Raw genomic sequence first — 16,108 nt, forward strand, 5'->3', positions numbered from 1 at the left:
TATATATATCTCTCTCTCCAAAATCTCTCCAAGTATATCGAATCTCTCCCAAATCTCTCCAAGAATATGAAATATCTCCCAAATCTCTCCAAGAATATGAAATCTCTCTCAAATCTCTCCAAGTATGTGAAATCTCTCCCAAATCTCTCCAAGTATATCAAATCTCTCCCAAATCTCTCCAAGAATATGAAATCTCTCCTAAATATCTCAAAGTATGTGAAATCTCTCCTAAATCTCTCCAAGTATATCGAATCTCTCCCAAATCTCTCTAAGAATATGAAATCTCTCCAAAATCTCTCCAAGTATGTTAAATCTCTGCCAAATCTCTCTATGTACCTTCCTCAGTAAAAAACAACCCAAAACCAAAGGAGAAAACCCAAAGGAACCCTCTTAGTCCGGAACCCTCTTAAGAACCGGACAATTTCGCACCTCCCTCAGCTTCAGAACTTCTTCACTTTGAAATAAGCCTCTCATCCGGACCACATCACTCCGGAGTCTTCAAGTGTCTCGGAACCTTGCACCGGAAGAACAAGTCCCGCTTCGGAAATTCAAGCCGGTTTCGGAACCCTCCGATGCAGACCTCCGGAAATGAGCAAATGACTTCGGAATACCCCAGTTGACTCCGAATTTTTGCTAAGAAGCTCCAAAACTCCCCTAAGCACTTTGGAACCCTCGCAGGTTCGCTCCTCATCTCCCGGTTTTCGATCATCTTCGATTTTTAAGCTCGTTTTTCATGATTTTCACTCAAACTCATATTTTGGCTTTTAACACCCTATATATTCATATTTTAAACCACATTTTGGGAGAAGAACGTAAGCCAAGGACAATATCTATTGGGTGAGATATTGTTTTAGAGTGTTGATTTCCCATAGACTGCGACACAAGCTATCCCTTATACCCACTTAAGACAACCCCCAGTCACTATTCACCCCTACCTAGTCAACTATTTGTCCTCTCACACCTCTCCTCCAGCTGGTAACTGAATCAAAAGTTGGAAACCCCCATCTCTCCTTCCACTTTACTCACACTCTCACCACGAAACAAATGCTTATTGCTCATTTCCCTCTCTAAGAACTCGAGACTCCAAGCCTGCCTTTGAGATTTTCACCCTCATTCAGTAAGTATTCTCATCCTGCAATGGACATTATTCACTCCTTCACTCAGATTATGAATCTCTCATAACAAATGTCACCATAATTGTTCTTAGATCTTCAACTCTCCAAACTCCTACCTAGTGTTCTTGACTTGGAAATCCTTTCTCTTCATCATTCATCTAAGGAAATCACTCAAGGTGAGCTCATACCCCTAAAATTTCATGTTCTCTTCAAGTTTAGGGGGGGGGGGGGGGGGGAATACAAGTTAATACACCAAAAACTTAACTAAATTTAAACAACAACTTTCATCAGAAAAGTTGAGTCCTATTCACAGACTATTTTGACCATCTTAAACTTCATATGTTTCAAAACCATTTCATATTAAAGTAGTTCAGGTTTATACCTTTCAAATGACTACATTCACATCTCCATAAGATTTTCCTACAATTTATCATGATTTTTATAAAACTACCTACCATTTAAGAAACGAATCCGGACCGGTCAGTGAATATGAACACTTTCACATAAGTTAGAGACTTATAAAAATCATAATAAAAATTATGGATAAACTAGACACATTTTCTAAACTCTCAGAGTTTACGGATTCAGTTTTTGACTTTGTGTGACTTTTTTTATGATTTTTCTAAAACAATGCAGAAAGGTTAAAAACTAGTTAACATCTTACAACTTTCATAACATTTTGTAACATGTTGAGCAAAGTGTTTATCTTTGAGGATTTCATATTTTACATGTGTTTTCCATTTAGTTACATTTAAATAGCAAGAAATTACTCACCAAATTGTAAGAGTCCTTTATCATTACAAATATACAAGGTGAAACATAAGAATTATAGTTATGCTTTGCTAAACATACTACTTACATAGAAAAAGGTTTTACAGTCGGTACAAATGAGTTTTTCATATACTACATGATAAACTATAATGGTAATAGTTTTATGGATTTCAAATCACGAATTTATTACACAAGTAGTGATTTCACTTCCACCACGGAAAAGGTTTTATATTCAAACTATACGTAAACTAGTCAACGTAAGTTGTGAGACAATTCTTTAATTGTACTCTTAGAGTACGGGTTAAAATTCCTGCAAGTTATAACCAGAGTCTCTTGTAGGGAGAGTGTGATAATTGTGTATAGATCTATATTGGTATTGACACCCCACACCTCACTGCTAGCTACAACGGGACCTGCAGGTCTACGGGTGACAACTGTCATAGGATCTTGACGTCTGAAAATTGTTGTAGCAGGTTAATTCTAGTTATAGTATGGTTATAACAACTCACATAGGGAGTTAAAAACATTTCAAGTTTACAGGAAAATTCTACTTTAAAAAGGGGTTTATCTATTTAAAACTACAAACACGTTATAAGTACAAAACACACACATACTCTCGGTCTTGGAATTTAAGACTACATGAATTTTATAAGGAAAATATTGGATTTTTCTTGAAGCATACATTACCATTACAAACAAAGGTTTTCAAACTACATCCAAAAGCTTATGAACTCACCAACTTAATTGTTGACACTTTTTCAAAACTACTTGTATTATCAGGAAATCAGTAAAACAGGTAAACCGCAACTTTTGAGGATGAGACGCTAAGGCGTCAAATAGTCCATTTTGTCATCATAGTGTAAATTATTTTGGCATATGTAAACTCATACTTCGGTGTAACTTTTTAATTTATGTTATGATGGTTGTATTTGCTTTGGTCACTATTATACTCGTTATGATACTATACTTGAAGTCTGCCACCCCCGGACGTTTCCGCCATCCTTGGTTTGGGGTGTGACAAAGAAGAAGCGAAAATTATTATCTGGTTACTCTAACTATATAAAGGTAACTAACTAGTAAGTCTAAAGATAACCAAAGTGCTCAAAACTTTGCACATGACTTATTAAATCATACTATATGATATAATAACTATTTTTATTCTCTTTAATTATTATTTTCACAAACACAATAATTGTTCCATAATTAAATACAAGAGTTGGTTGATTTTTATTAATAATTATATTAATAATAAATATTCAAATTGTGCCAACTTTATAAAGTTGTAACCCTATAGGATCATATGTTATTAGCAATATCATTCAATAATTATTCTTGAGCATATAGATCCAATAATCTCCCTATAACATCCTGATTTTCCAGGTATTTTACATTTTGACCCTTGGTGTGAGTATTGTTTGTACATTTGGTCCCACATGAAATTTTAATGAATTTGGGAGCTGCATGCGTACGTTGCAGATGTTGGGCATACGTGGTCAGAGGTCAAATGCTAATTTTTAGGGCTTAGACCCTATTTAAGCATCCTTAACTCTCAAGACTCGCTACATTAGTCCGCCTCAGATCTCATATTCGACCCTTGTAAACCCTATTCTATTTTGAGAGAATCTTTGAGCCATTAATGTGTGCTTTGGTGTTATTAGAGGAAGGAGAAGGAAATGAGACCATCTTAGAAGAGTGAAGCACTTTAGCTCCAGAAACACATCATCATTTGGCACCGCTTGGAGGTAAAAAGCTCTGATCTTGATGAAGATTTGATAAGATCTTGATTAACCATGGATTGTGTTCATCTTTGTCCCATAATCTTGATGTATTTGAGTATGGGTTACTCTAACTCATTTGAGCTGTCCTTTCAGACATTTTGAAGTGTTTAGAGCCATAAAAATGTAATCTTGGTCCTTATTTTTCCCCCATGCATGGACTAATATGTCTTAATGAGTTAAGAAGTTAGGGTTTTTGGTATTGAGCCCCTAATAGCCATGCAAGCTCATAAAGTTGGAAACTTTATGATTAAGGACATTATTTGAGGACTAGATCAGGATTTTAGACAAAAGGGCTTAAGGGATTAAGGTATTAATAGAATGGGAAATTGGTTGGCATGTACGATGGGCATACGCTGGAGTACGATGGGTGTACGTGGTCAGCAGCCCGTTTTTAGTAAAACCTTGACTATGCTAAGCGTACAAGTTGAGTACGTTGGGCGTACTCAGTTGAGTTAACTCAGCTGACTTTTTCACTTTCAACTTTGATCAATTTTGACCTACGTGTATTTTGGGTATTTTGAATTGTAGTTGAGTTTGGTCATTTTACATGTATAGGTGGCTAGTAGAGCTTATATTCGGAGCAGTATCCTGTTCAAATATCTTTTCAGCCTGAGAGGTGAGTTTTTCTCACTATACTTGTTGGTCGAAGGAACCAATGCCGGCCACTAGGTTATCTGTATCCTAGTATATAGGATATTACTATGTTTTAGTGATCTGTTAGATTTATATCCTAATATATAGGATATTGCTATGATATAGTGATATGTTAGATCTATATCCTGGTATATAGGATGTTGCCATGCTGTAGTGATCTATTAGATATGTATCTTGGTATATAGGATGTTGTTATGTCATAGTGATCTGTTAGCTCTGAATCTTGGTATATAGGATGTTGATATGCTGTAGTGATCTGTTAGATCTGTATTATGGTATATAGAATGTTGTTATGCAATAGTGATATTTTCGATCTAAATCACTGTATATAGGATGTTGCTATGCTGTAGTGATCTATATATTTCCCTGTTTGCATCCTGACTGGTTATATGTTTTTCTGTTGTTTACATCGACATAATATGTTTTGGGTTGATGCTTTCCTGCTATGTGTGTGAGCCAACAGACCAGAGGTAATCCAACCCGATGGCTATGGACCCGAGGGTATTCCATTCCGATTACTTAATGGACCGGTTACATGTTGGCATTCCGGTCCGATAACTGGTTGGGTCGGCGGTAATCCAAACCGATGGTTGTAGACCCGAGGGTATTCCAGTCTGTTGACTGAGTGGACCCTCATGCATGATTATATATGTTATCTGTTGTGTAGTGGTACTTTGGGGGACTCACTAAGCTTTAGCTTACAGTTTTGGTTTATTGTTTTAGGTACTTCAGATGACTATGGCAATGCGAAGTTGTGATCATACACATCTATCTATTGCATGTTCTTGTAGATTTATGATACACTGATCTTAGGATACTTGTACTTTATACTTGATTTTACTATGGGTTTTGTTTGAAAACATTGGTTCCTTCTGATTTGAAAATGAAAGATTTTATCATGATTTTGGCATGTTACAAGTTGGTATCAGAGCCCTAGTTTGAGAGAATTAGATCAACATCCGTTCGAATCCATAATCAAACTAAAGATCTGTAAAAGTTTTCAAAATAATTTTCAAATTGTTTTTAAAAGTAACCAAGGAAGGATGAGAAGTGTATGATCAGCTTGAGCAATAAATTTTACCCCAAGTTACCCACACTATTATTTGTTATTTATGATTGTGATAGAACTACATGCTAGTTATAGGCTAAGGATTTCAGGGATTGCATGATAGAATTGCCTGATGTATGATCCCTGATTGCCTAGGAGGAATTCTTGTATGATTAGATGAAATTTTAATCACTACTTAGTTACTTCGTGTGTGCATCATAGTTGTACATAACTAAGATTTTATAGCATGATAATGTTTGATTTAGCCTTATTTCCTGTTCTTGTCTGATAAAGGGCTTAGGGTAGATTCAAGTATTCAACTGTCTATAGGATCCAGCGTTATGTATGATTAGTATGCACGAGTGAGTATGTGGGTGTAGCAGGACAGTTGAAGGATTTGCCACTCTTGAGAGAGGGAGGATAGGATTTATGAGTATTCTAGTTGTGGGTTTGTTTTAGCGCAGTTTGTCATGATCCATTGAGACAAATATGGGTAGGTGTGGAAGATAGTATGGGCCCGTAATACTAAAAGCATAGGATGCGTACACTTAGCAAGGAGGTCACAAATCCCGAGGGTTAGTCTTTTCATGATGGTTATATCAGTATGAATTGTGGCCTTTCTGATGTATATCTTGGTTTATTTTTCAGTATGGCGATTACGAGAGGTTTTGTTTAGGGAGCTAGTGGCTAAGATAGGTCGAGACTAACTGATGATGACATTTGTGAGTTGATTGCTATCGAGGTAGCTGTTGATGTCCGGAGCTCTATTTTGAAGCTATTTGGGTCTATCAAGACTACTATGATTGAGCTTTTTTATGATCTCTACGCTGCACTCATTGATGCTATTGTTTTTGCTGCTCCAGCTACCGTGACTATTGTTGCTGCGGGGATTCTATAGGAGTCATCATTTCAGTAATGGGACTTCCATAATACAAAACCCTGCAGTTTGATGGGTTCAAGGACCTGATTGTGGCGATGAGGTGGTTATCTGATATGGAGGGTTGTTTCTTCACATGTTATTTCCCAGATGACCAGAAGGTCAATTATGCTATGAACCTTCTCCGGTTAGGGGCGAAGGAGTGGTGGAGATTGGTGATTGCTTCGTACACTCCTGAGTAGAGGGTTGTTGTTACCTAGGAGTAGTTCTTAGCGATGTTCCATCAAAGATATTTTACCTTGGTGGAGAGGGAGATATTAGCTCAGGAGTACCTAGATCTAAACAGATGACTCAGATGGTGATGGAGATCACCATAATGTTTACGAAGAGGGCTTTGTTATGTCATGAGTTTGATGCTTCAAAGCAGGATCAGATGACACAGTACTTGAGTATGCTCAAGACCGACATCAAACAGTTCACGTCCTCCTAACGTTATTGTACTCTCTTCGAGCTTCAAAACATCGCGAGGAGGCAGAGATCAAGATGGAGCTTCAGACGAGGGAGCAATGACAGGCTCCCGTTCCGTCACAGCCGGTGGTGAAGCGGTTATAGCCTGCTGAATCATTTTTTGGGGGACAGAGGGGCCTCACTCATGGAAAGTGCAGAAAGGTTTATGAGGGTGCTTTTCGATCTTCTTCTGGATTCCAAAAATGTGGTATGGAGGGACACATTGCTAGGGACTGTCGTCAGTAGGCCCCGCCAGTGAGCACCAGGATTTGTTACCTCTGTGAGTAGGTTGGCCATGTGAAGGTCAACTATCCCTGATTGCTGCAAGACCATTGCAGGCTCTAGCACCAGCTACTTTGAGGATGACGAATGGACGCCAGGGTAGGGCGGGCTCCCGAGGGCTCGGGATCGTGATTTCCAGCTCACTGCAGAAGAGGCCAGGGAGGCGCCTGACATCATTACCAGTATGTTTTCATTTATTATTCTGTCAGTTATTTTATGGTATGTTTATATTTATGATTCTTCTAGGTACCTTCTTAGTGAACTTCTTGCCTGCTCTAGTGCTTTTTGACTCGGGTGCGAGTCGGTCTTTTTTATCCTAGTCATTCAACGGAGTTTTGATATGGCGTTAGGAGAGTTGGAGTATTTGTTGTGGGTTTCTATCACCAACGAACATGGGATTTCTGCATCGAGCATTTATCAGGGTTGTGTCTTGGAGATTTTTGGGGTGCCTGATCCCTATTCCCATAGGGGATGTATGCATCATTGTAGGGATGGACTAGCTGGGTAGGTTTGGTGTCACGATTGACTCCGAGAGGAAGCGAGTGATAGTTCGAAACCCAAGTGGAGGAGAACTAGTTATTTATGGAGAGGGCACCAAAATTAGATCAACCTTCTGTTTAGCTGCCAAGGCTCTTCAGTATATATAGCATGGGTGTATGAGTTATCTCACGCATGTCGTTAATACTCGGGTCGGGAAGCAGGTTTCAGTTTCAGATGTGCCTGTAGTTAGGGAGTTCCCTGATGTGTTTCCATTGGAATTACCCGGTGGGTCTCCTGAGAGGCAGGTTGAGTTCAGGATCGATTTGGTCCTCGGTGCGACCCCAATTTCTAAGGCGATGTACCGTTAGGAACCACCGTAGATGCAAGAGTTGTCCTCTCAACTTCAGGAGCTATTGGACAAGAAGTTTATTATACAGGGCAGTTTTCCATGGGGAGCACTGATCTTGTTCGTGAAGAAGAAAGATGGGTCTCATCGCGTGTGTATTGATTGTCAGAAGTTGAACAAGTTGACGCTGAAAAACCGTTGTCCACTTCCGCAGAATGATGATCTCTTTGATCAGTTTCAGTGTGCATCTTGGTTCTCCAAAGATTGAATTGAGGTCGGGGTATCATCAAATAATGGTCAGAGAAGTGGACATATAGAAGACTGCGTTTTGAACTCGTTATGGTCATTACGAGTTCTTGGTAATTCTGTTTAGGCTCACCAATGCACCAGAAACATTCATGGATTTGATGAATCGAGTGTGCATGCTGATGACCAGTCGTTCAATCATTGTTTTGATTGATGATATCTCGGTCTATTGCATGACCAGGGAGCATGAGAGATTTTGAGAAGTTTGAGGAGGGAACGACTATATGCCAAGTTCTCGAAGTGTGTGTTCCGGTTACGGGAGGTCCAGTTCTTGGGACACCTCGTTAACCAGAATGGGATTTTGGTCGACCCGGCCAAGATCAAGGCGGTTATGCAATGGGAAGTTCCAAATTCTCCGTCAGAGATTAGGAGTTTTCTAGGATTAGCCAGTTATTATCGAAGATTTATTCAGGATTTCTCCAAAATTGTTGTACCCCTCACTCTTCTGATGAGGAAGGGCGTGGATTTTCACTGGGGCCCTAACCAACAGGATGAATTCGAGACTCTGAGGCAGAAGCTATGTGAGGCCCCAATGTTGACCTTTCTAGTGGGTGTTGAGGATTTTGTGGTTTTTTGTGATGTATCCATCATCGGTCTGGGGGAAATTCTTATGCAGCGGGGAAGGATTATTTTTTTATGCTTCCAAGTAGCTAAAGTCGCATGAGGTTCAGTATACGACACATGATTTGGAGTTGGGAGCAGTAGTGTTTGCTCTCAAGATTTGGCGGCACTATTTGTATGGGTTCCAATGTACTATCTACACGAATCACAAGAGTTTGATATATCTCATGGATTAGCTGAATTTGAACATGAGACAGTGTAGGTGGTTTGACGTGGTCAAGGATTATAACTACGAGATTTTGTATCACCTGGGAAAAGAAAATGTGGTCTCTATTGCTTTGAGCATCAAGTTAGCTTGTTCCTCGATTGGGAGTTTATATATGAGGATTTTGATTGTTTTGCCACTTTTGGATTTAATTAAGGAGGCTCATGACGATGGGGTCAAGAAGGGCCATTGGAAACATGAGAGGATCAGGGGCAATATTGATAGGTTTTCCACCGATAGTCGTGGATTGTTGACCCTATATGGTGGGGTTTGGGTGTAGAATATTGGTGGGATCAGACAAACTGTGCTGGAGAAGGCACACAAGTCCATATATTTAATACTCCCTAGAGCCACCAAGATGTATTGAGATTTGCGACTTAGCTACTGGTGGCCATGTATGAAGTGGGAGATAGCTTGGTATGTTGAGACGTGCTTGACCAGTGGTATGGTCAAGCCCGAGCACCAGAGGCAGCATGGAAAGATTTAGAATTTGGAGGTTCCCATGTGGAAATAGGAACATATCACCATTGATTTCATCACCAAGCTACCTCAGGTGACTGAGGAGTTCGATACGATTTGGGTAATAGTGGACCGTTTAACCAAGAGGGCCTACTTCTTAGCTATTCGAGAGATTTCCTCAGCCGAGAAATTAGCTGATGTGTATGTATGTGAGATCATCGCCCGTCATGGTGTTCCAGTTTCTATTGTTTCATAACGGGATGTTCGGTTTAACTCACTCTTTTGGCAGAGGTTCCACGTGGAACTAGGTACGAGGTTACATTTTAGCACTGCTTATCATCCGTAGACTAACAGTTAGAGCAAGTAGACCATCCAAATACTCAAGGACATGTTGTGAGCATATGTGATCGATTTCGATGGGAGTTGGGACTCTTACCTTGCCTTAGTTGAGTTTTCATACAACAACAACTATCACTCTAGCATCGGTACGCCGCCTTTTGAGCTTATCTACAGGAGGAAGTGTCGTACCCCAGTTTGTTAGGGGAGGTTGTTCACAGATTTATAGGGAGGACTAAGGTATTCCTTCAGATAACAGAGCTTATTCAGCAGATTAGATAGAGGTTGCAGAGAACTCAGAGTCGGTAGAAAATTTATACTGACAGACGTTGATCGGAGTTGGAGTCCAGGTTGGCGATATGATTCTAGTGAAGGTATCACGCTGGAAGGGTGTCATACACTTCAGGAAGAGGTGCAAATTGGGACCCACGTATATTTCCAGGGTTGGTAGGGTAGCTTATCAACCGGATTTGCCTAAGGAGCTCAGTCAGATTCACAACACCTTCCATGTTTCTCAGCTTCGAAAGTGTGTGGCTGATGATTCAATAGTTGTTATGTTTGATGATATTCAGGTTGATGATCACCAGAACTATACGGAGATAATAGTGACGATCTTGGATTGGAAGATGAAGGCCTTTCACAATAAGGTGGTATCTTTGGTTATGGTTCAAAGATAGCATCGGAAGGGTTCTGAATGGACTTAAGAACCCGATGCATAGATGCGGGAGCATTACCCTGAGTTGTTCACATCAGCAGACTTCGAGGAAGAAGTATGAATTAAGTGGGGAAGAACTGTAACATCTCAATTTCCAGGAATTTTACATTTTGAGCCTTGGTATGAGTATTGTTTGCAAATTTGGTCCCACATGGAATTTTAATGAATTTAGGAGCCGCTTGCGTACGTTGAGCGTATGTGGTCAAGGGTATAACCCTAATTTTAGGATTTAGACCATATTTAAGCATCCTTAACTCTCAAGGCTCCCTTTATTCATCAGCCTCCAACCTCATATTCGACACTTGCATACCCTAATCCATTTTGAGAGAATCTTTGATCCATTAGTGTGTGTTTTAGTGTTCTCATATGAATGAGAAGGAAATGATACCATCTTAGAAGATTGAAACACTTTGGATCCAGAAATACATCATCATTTGGCACCACTTGGAGGTAAAAAGCTTTGATCTTGATGAAGTTTTGCTTAGATTATGATTATCCATGAATTGTGTTCATTTTGGTCCCATAAGCTTGTTGTATTTAAGTATGTCTTACTCTAATACATTTAAGTTGTCCTTTAAGACATTTTGGAGTGTTTAGAGCCATAAAAATGTAATCATGCTCCCTAGTTTTCCCCCATGCATGGACTAAGATGTCTTAATGAGTTAAGAAGTTGGGGTTTTTGGTATTGAGCACCTAATAGCCATGGAAGCTCATAAAATTGGAAACTTTGTGATTAAGGACATCATTTGAGGACTAGATCTGGATTTTGTATGAAGGGGAAAGAGATTAAGCTCTTAATAGAAAGGGAAGTTGGCTGGAAACTACGTTAGGCGTACGCTGGAGTACGCAATGCGTACATGGTCAGGAGCCTGTGGTTGGTTAAACCTTGAGTATGCTAAGCATACAAGATGAGTACAATAGGCATACTTAGTTGAGTCAACTCAACTAACTTTTTTACTTTCAAATTTGACTAGATTTTGACCTAGAGGTATTTTGGTTATTTTGATTTGTAGTTAAGTTTGGTCATTTTTCATGTATAGGTAACCGGTAGAGACGATATTCGGAGCAGTGTCCTGTTCAACTATCTTTTCAGACTGAGAGATGAGTTTTCCTCACTATACTTGTGGGTTGAAGGCACCAGTGGCAGCCCACTAGGTTATTTGTATCCTGGTATATAGGATGTTGTTATGTTGTAGTGGTCTATTAGATATGTATCCTGGTATATAAGATGTTGCTATATTATAATGATATGTTAGAACTGTATCGTGTTATATAAAAAGTTGTCATGTTGTAGTGATCTGTTAGATCTGTATCCTGGTATATAGGATTTTGTCATGTTGTAGTGATTTATTAGATCAGAATCTTGGTATACAGGATCTTGCTATGTTGTACTGACCGGTTAGGTTTGTATCCTGGTATATAGGATGTTGTTATGCTATAGTGAATTGTTAGATCACAGTCATGGTATATAGGATGTTGCTATGTAGTATTGATCTATAAATCTGCCTGATTTGCATGCTGACTAGTTATATGTTTATTCGTTTTTTTATGTCGACATAGTATTATTTGGGTTGAGGCTTTATTGTTATATGCATGAGCCAATAGATCGAGGATAATATAGCCCGATGGCTATGGACCCGAGGGTATTCCAGTCCAATGACTGAATGGAGCCATCATGCATGATTGTATATGTTATCTGTTGTGTGGTGGTACTTTAAAGGAACTCACTAAGCTTTGGCTTACAGTTTCAATTTATTGTTTCAGGCACTTTAGATGATCGTGTCAAGGTGGAGGCATGATCGTACACATTCTTCTATGGCATGTCCTTGGAGATTTATAATACATTGATCTTAGGATATTTATACTTTATACTTGATTTTATTATGGGTTTTGTTTGAAAACAATGGTTTCTTCTGATTTGAAAATGAAAGATTTTATTGTGATTTTGGCATGTTACAGTCCCACTTGCACAAGATTTATTACATATTGACATAGATATTAGTTGATGTCTAGAAAACTGGCTACTACCCCTAATAACATACAAAGGGTGTTATTTCATCAATAACAAATTCCAGGAGCTCTAAGTTACAACTGTTACTAAAGGTGTGGTATCAGTAATTCCTTTGTCTCATACATTAGTTTAAACATGCGATATGGATTGCGAACAATCTCATGTGGTGATCAACTTTTAGTAAGGCCTTAGATGTCAAAATCTCAACGAATAAGAGGAACAAATCTCATTTTGACTAAATATTCCCATCATTTAGTTCATGTTATACCAAACGATGGCCCTTATAACTGCCTTTTTTGGAACAACGTTTAATCATGTCATGCATGGCTTGGAAAGGGTACAATGACCAACTTTCTGGCATGAAATGATCCAAAATGAAGCTTAGACAACATTATCCATTAAATTTATCCTAAATCTAAGTAAACATAAGATATGGCACCAAAAGACCACCAAATAACCATCAAAACCTAGATATATACATGATGTTAAAGAAATCAAGGATCTTTGATACTTACAAAGGTCCATAATTAAGGAGAAGGTTGCAAAATCTTTGGATCTAGCTTGCTTGCACCACAACACCTTGATTCTTTCATCAAAACTCACCAAAAAGGCCAACACCCTCTCAAGAACACACCAAGTGCTAGGGTTTCTCTTCTGGAGGGGCGGAGGCTGAAATCAGATGAAACCCTAAATAACACATTGCTTAAATAGGGCCCAAGGCCTAAGGTCTAAGGTTTAGTGCCCAGCCGCCACTGCGCTGTGGAAGTTACATAACCGCGCCACCACTTAAGTGACATGGGCACACTATGGTACCCAAATACCATCATCGCGACTTCAAGTTTCCCCCGAACCTGATTCTCGTAAACCCCAATTCTTTAGTTGATCGTACCAGAAAACGAATGTTACACTTAAGGTCCTACAATTTTAGAAATTATAATTGTCATATGTTTACAATTAGTAATCAATAACTTTCAACCCCAATATACAATCAATAAAATTAATCACATTTATGTGTATTAAATTACAATATCACAATCATCGAAATATAGATTCTTCCAAAAACCATTTTGTAATAAAAGGTTTGGAAGTTGAATATTATGATGTGAAAATTTTTCAAAGTACAATTCTTAGAAAGATGAGATTAGAAGAATTAAGTCATTAAAATAAAAGCCATGACAACAATAGCAAAAAGAAAAACAACAATATATCCACATAATCCCTTATACCTTGTTATTCAATATCTACTAAAAAAAGAGCCATAACTCTAGGAATTTTATATTTTCATTAATGTGAATAGAATCAATCAAAAGCGAATTCATGATCTCATTTTTTTTTCTTTTCAAAAATACGCTTCAAGCACATTAACATTTGTAGTTTCTTCATATACTTATTTCATCAATCTGAAGAGAACTCAATAAAACTCAGTTATTATTTAAACACATTTCAAAAACATCAAAATTCACAACACTTTTCTTTTATCTCTATATATAAAACATTCGCCTGCAAAATTCTTGTTGTTTCTATCTTCTTTTTTTCTTTCACAAAAACACTTTCAACACATACCACATCAACATTGACTACACTTTTCTTTTGGTTTTAAAGGTATAACCTTGAGGCAATTCTTTATCATCTCTTAATATCGAAAGCTTTTAGATTGGATCTTGTACACAACAAAATTCTTTGGGAATTTTAAGAATATATAAGGAAAAAAGATGTGGAAAGAAGAAAGCAAACTTATTCAAAACTTCTTTATTCTGATGCACTCTAGATAACGAAAATGAAAAAAAAAAGAGGATAAAGCAAAATACTCCAAAATATCGTATTCTGTAACACATTCCAACCATGAAAATAGGGATGACATAGTAGGGTGTCAGATTCCGACTACGAATCATATCAACCACCACCGCCTCTTGAATAAACATAAATACTACGAAATATCGTATTCTGTAACACATATTCAAGAATCTTTTGTTTTAGTCTGGAAAATATGATTGTCAGATTCCAGAGTAGACCTGATACCTTTAAACGACCACAAGTCCGGAATGACTTTATTTACTCCGGAATACAATATTACAGAGAAAATTATCATTTTTCAAACACAATTTTTATGTGGTTATTATTATTAAAATACCTATTTATATGGGTTAGATTACTCAATTTCCATATATATATATATATATATATATATATATATATATATATATATATATATATATATATATATATATATATATATATATATATATATATATATATATATATATATATATATAATACTTGTGCACCCGCATGATGCGACAACCAATAGATCTTTTGGTGAATTAGCTTAGTTTCCACAAATTAGATATTCACTATATGACTAAGCTTATTCTTGTTTGAAAACTGATTTCTGAAAATAAATACCAATTTATTTAACACCTAATATGAACCATCAAATATTAGTCTATTAAGACAGATCAGAGTGGGCATATATTACACCCCGCGGTGGTGATGTGTCACCGCGGTGGTGCAACGAACACGACACTGACCGAGGTGTTTGATTGTGGTAATGGTACATACAAATACGAACGATTAAGTATTATAAAATAAAAACAAATTAAGAATTATTCTTTATTTTTCAAATCCACATTTTATAGTACACCACAAAACAACACATCAAACTCGAATTTATTTATTAGAAATATTTGTTGGACGGACATAAACTTCTAAAGATACCTCATTTTCTTTCTTTTGTTTATTTTCTTTCAAGTTTTAATACTTGAGGTTGAAGTTTTTAAGTATATTTTCCATTCATTATGTTAATTACTTTCAAAGTGTCATTATTTTTAAAATTATTATAAACAGGGTTACCTTAAGATCATGAATTATTAATTTTTTTTCTTCTGAAAATCGTAAATAAATATTAAAAATATTGGTATTTTAACGGTTTATGAATTGACAAACATTGTAATTTAAAAATTATTTATTTAAACATACTTATCTTATCATAAACCATCAAAATAAGCATGCAAAAACTATGAACTAATGCTCAATAAAATATCTTAAAAAGAAGTTAGCAATGAATGATAGAAATGGACTGGCAAGTGCATTTGTCCTTGCTACATCACATGTTATATTTTTTTAAAGTTTTATTTATCTTTTACTTGCATTTGTCCTTGTTACATCAGGTCAAAAATGTCATGCTTACATTTTCTTCTTGAAAACTTGGTGTACTTCTTTTCTTGTTTGACTACACCATAACTGCATAACCCTTCATATATTTTTTTTCATTTGCCCCTTTGCTAGACCAAGTAGACACACACTTCTAATCTCTATCAAGATCACCACTTGATCTACAAAAAGATCAATTAATTAAAACCGACCATAATAAGTAAGTACATTGAACAAAAACCAAACAATATTGTGTTTTTCTCATAACACCTTTATTTACTGCATAACCCAACACACATGAGATGATGAGAAAGACTTCAAGAGGCCTAGGTCAACGACTCCAAAATGGAAAATCAAACTATACAAAGGTAAAAGTAAATCCTAATTTATTGACTTTAGTGATTGGATAATTAGACCTTACTCAAACACGAATAATTAATACTCTCA

The sequence above is a fragment of the Lactuca saligna genome, chromosome 2 (genome assembly GCF_052625555.1).
Source record: "Lactuca saligna cultivar CGN05327 chromosome 2, ASM5262555v1, whole genome shotgun sequence".
Taxonomy (NCBI): domain Eukaryota; kingdom Viridiplantae; phylum Streptophyta; class Magnoliopsida; order Asterales; family Asteraceae; genus Lactuca; species Lactuca saligna.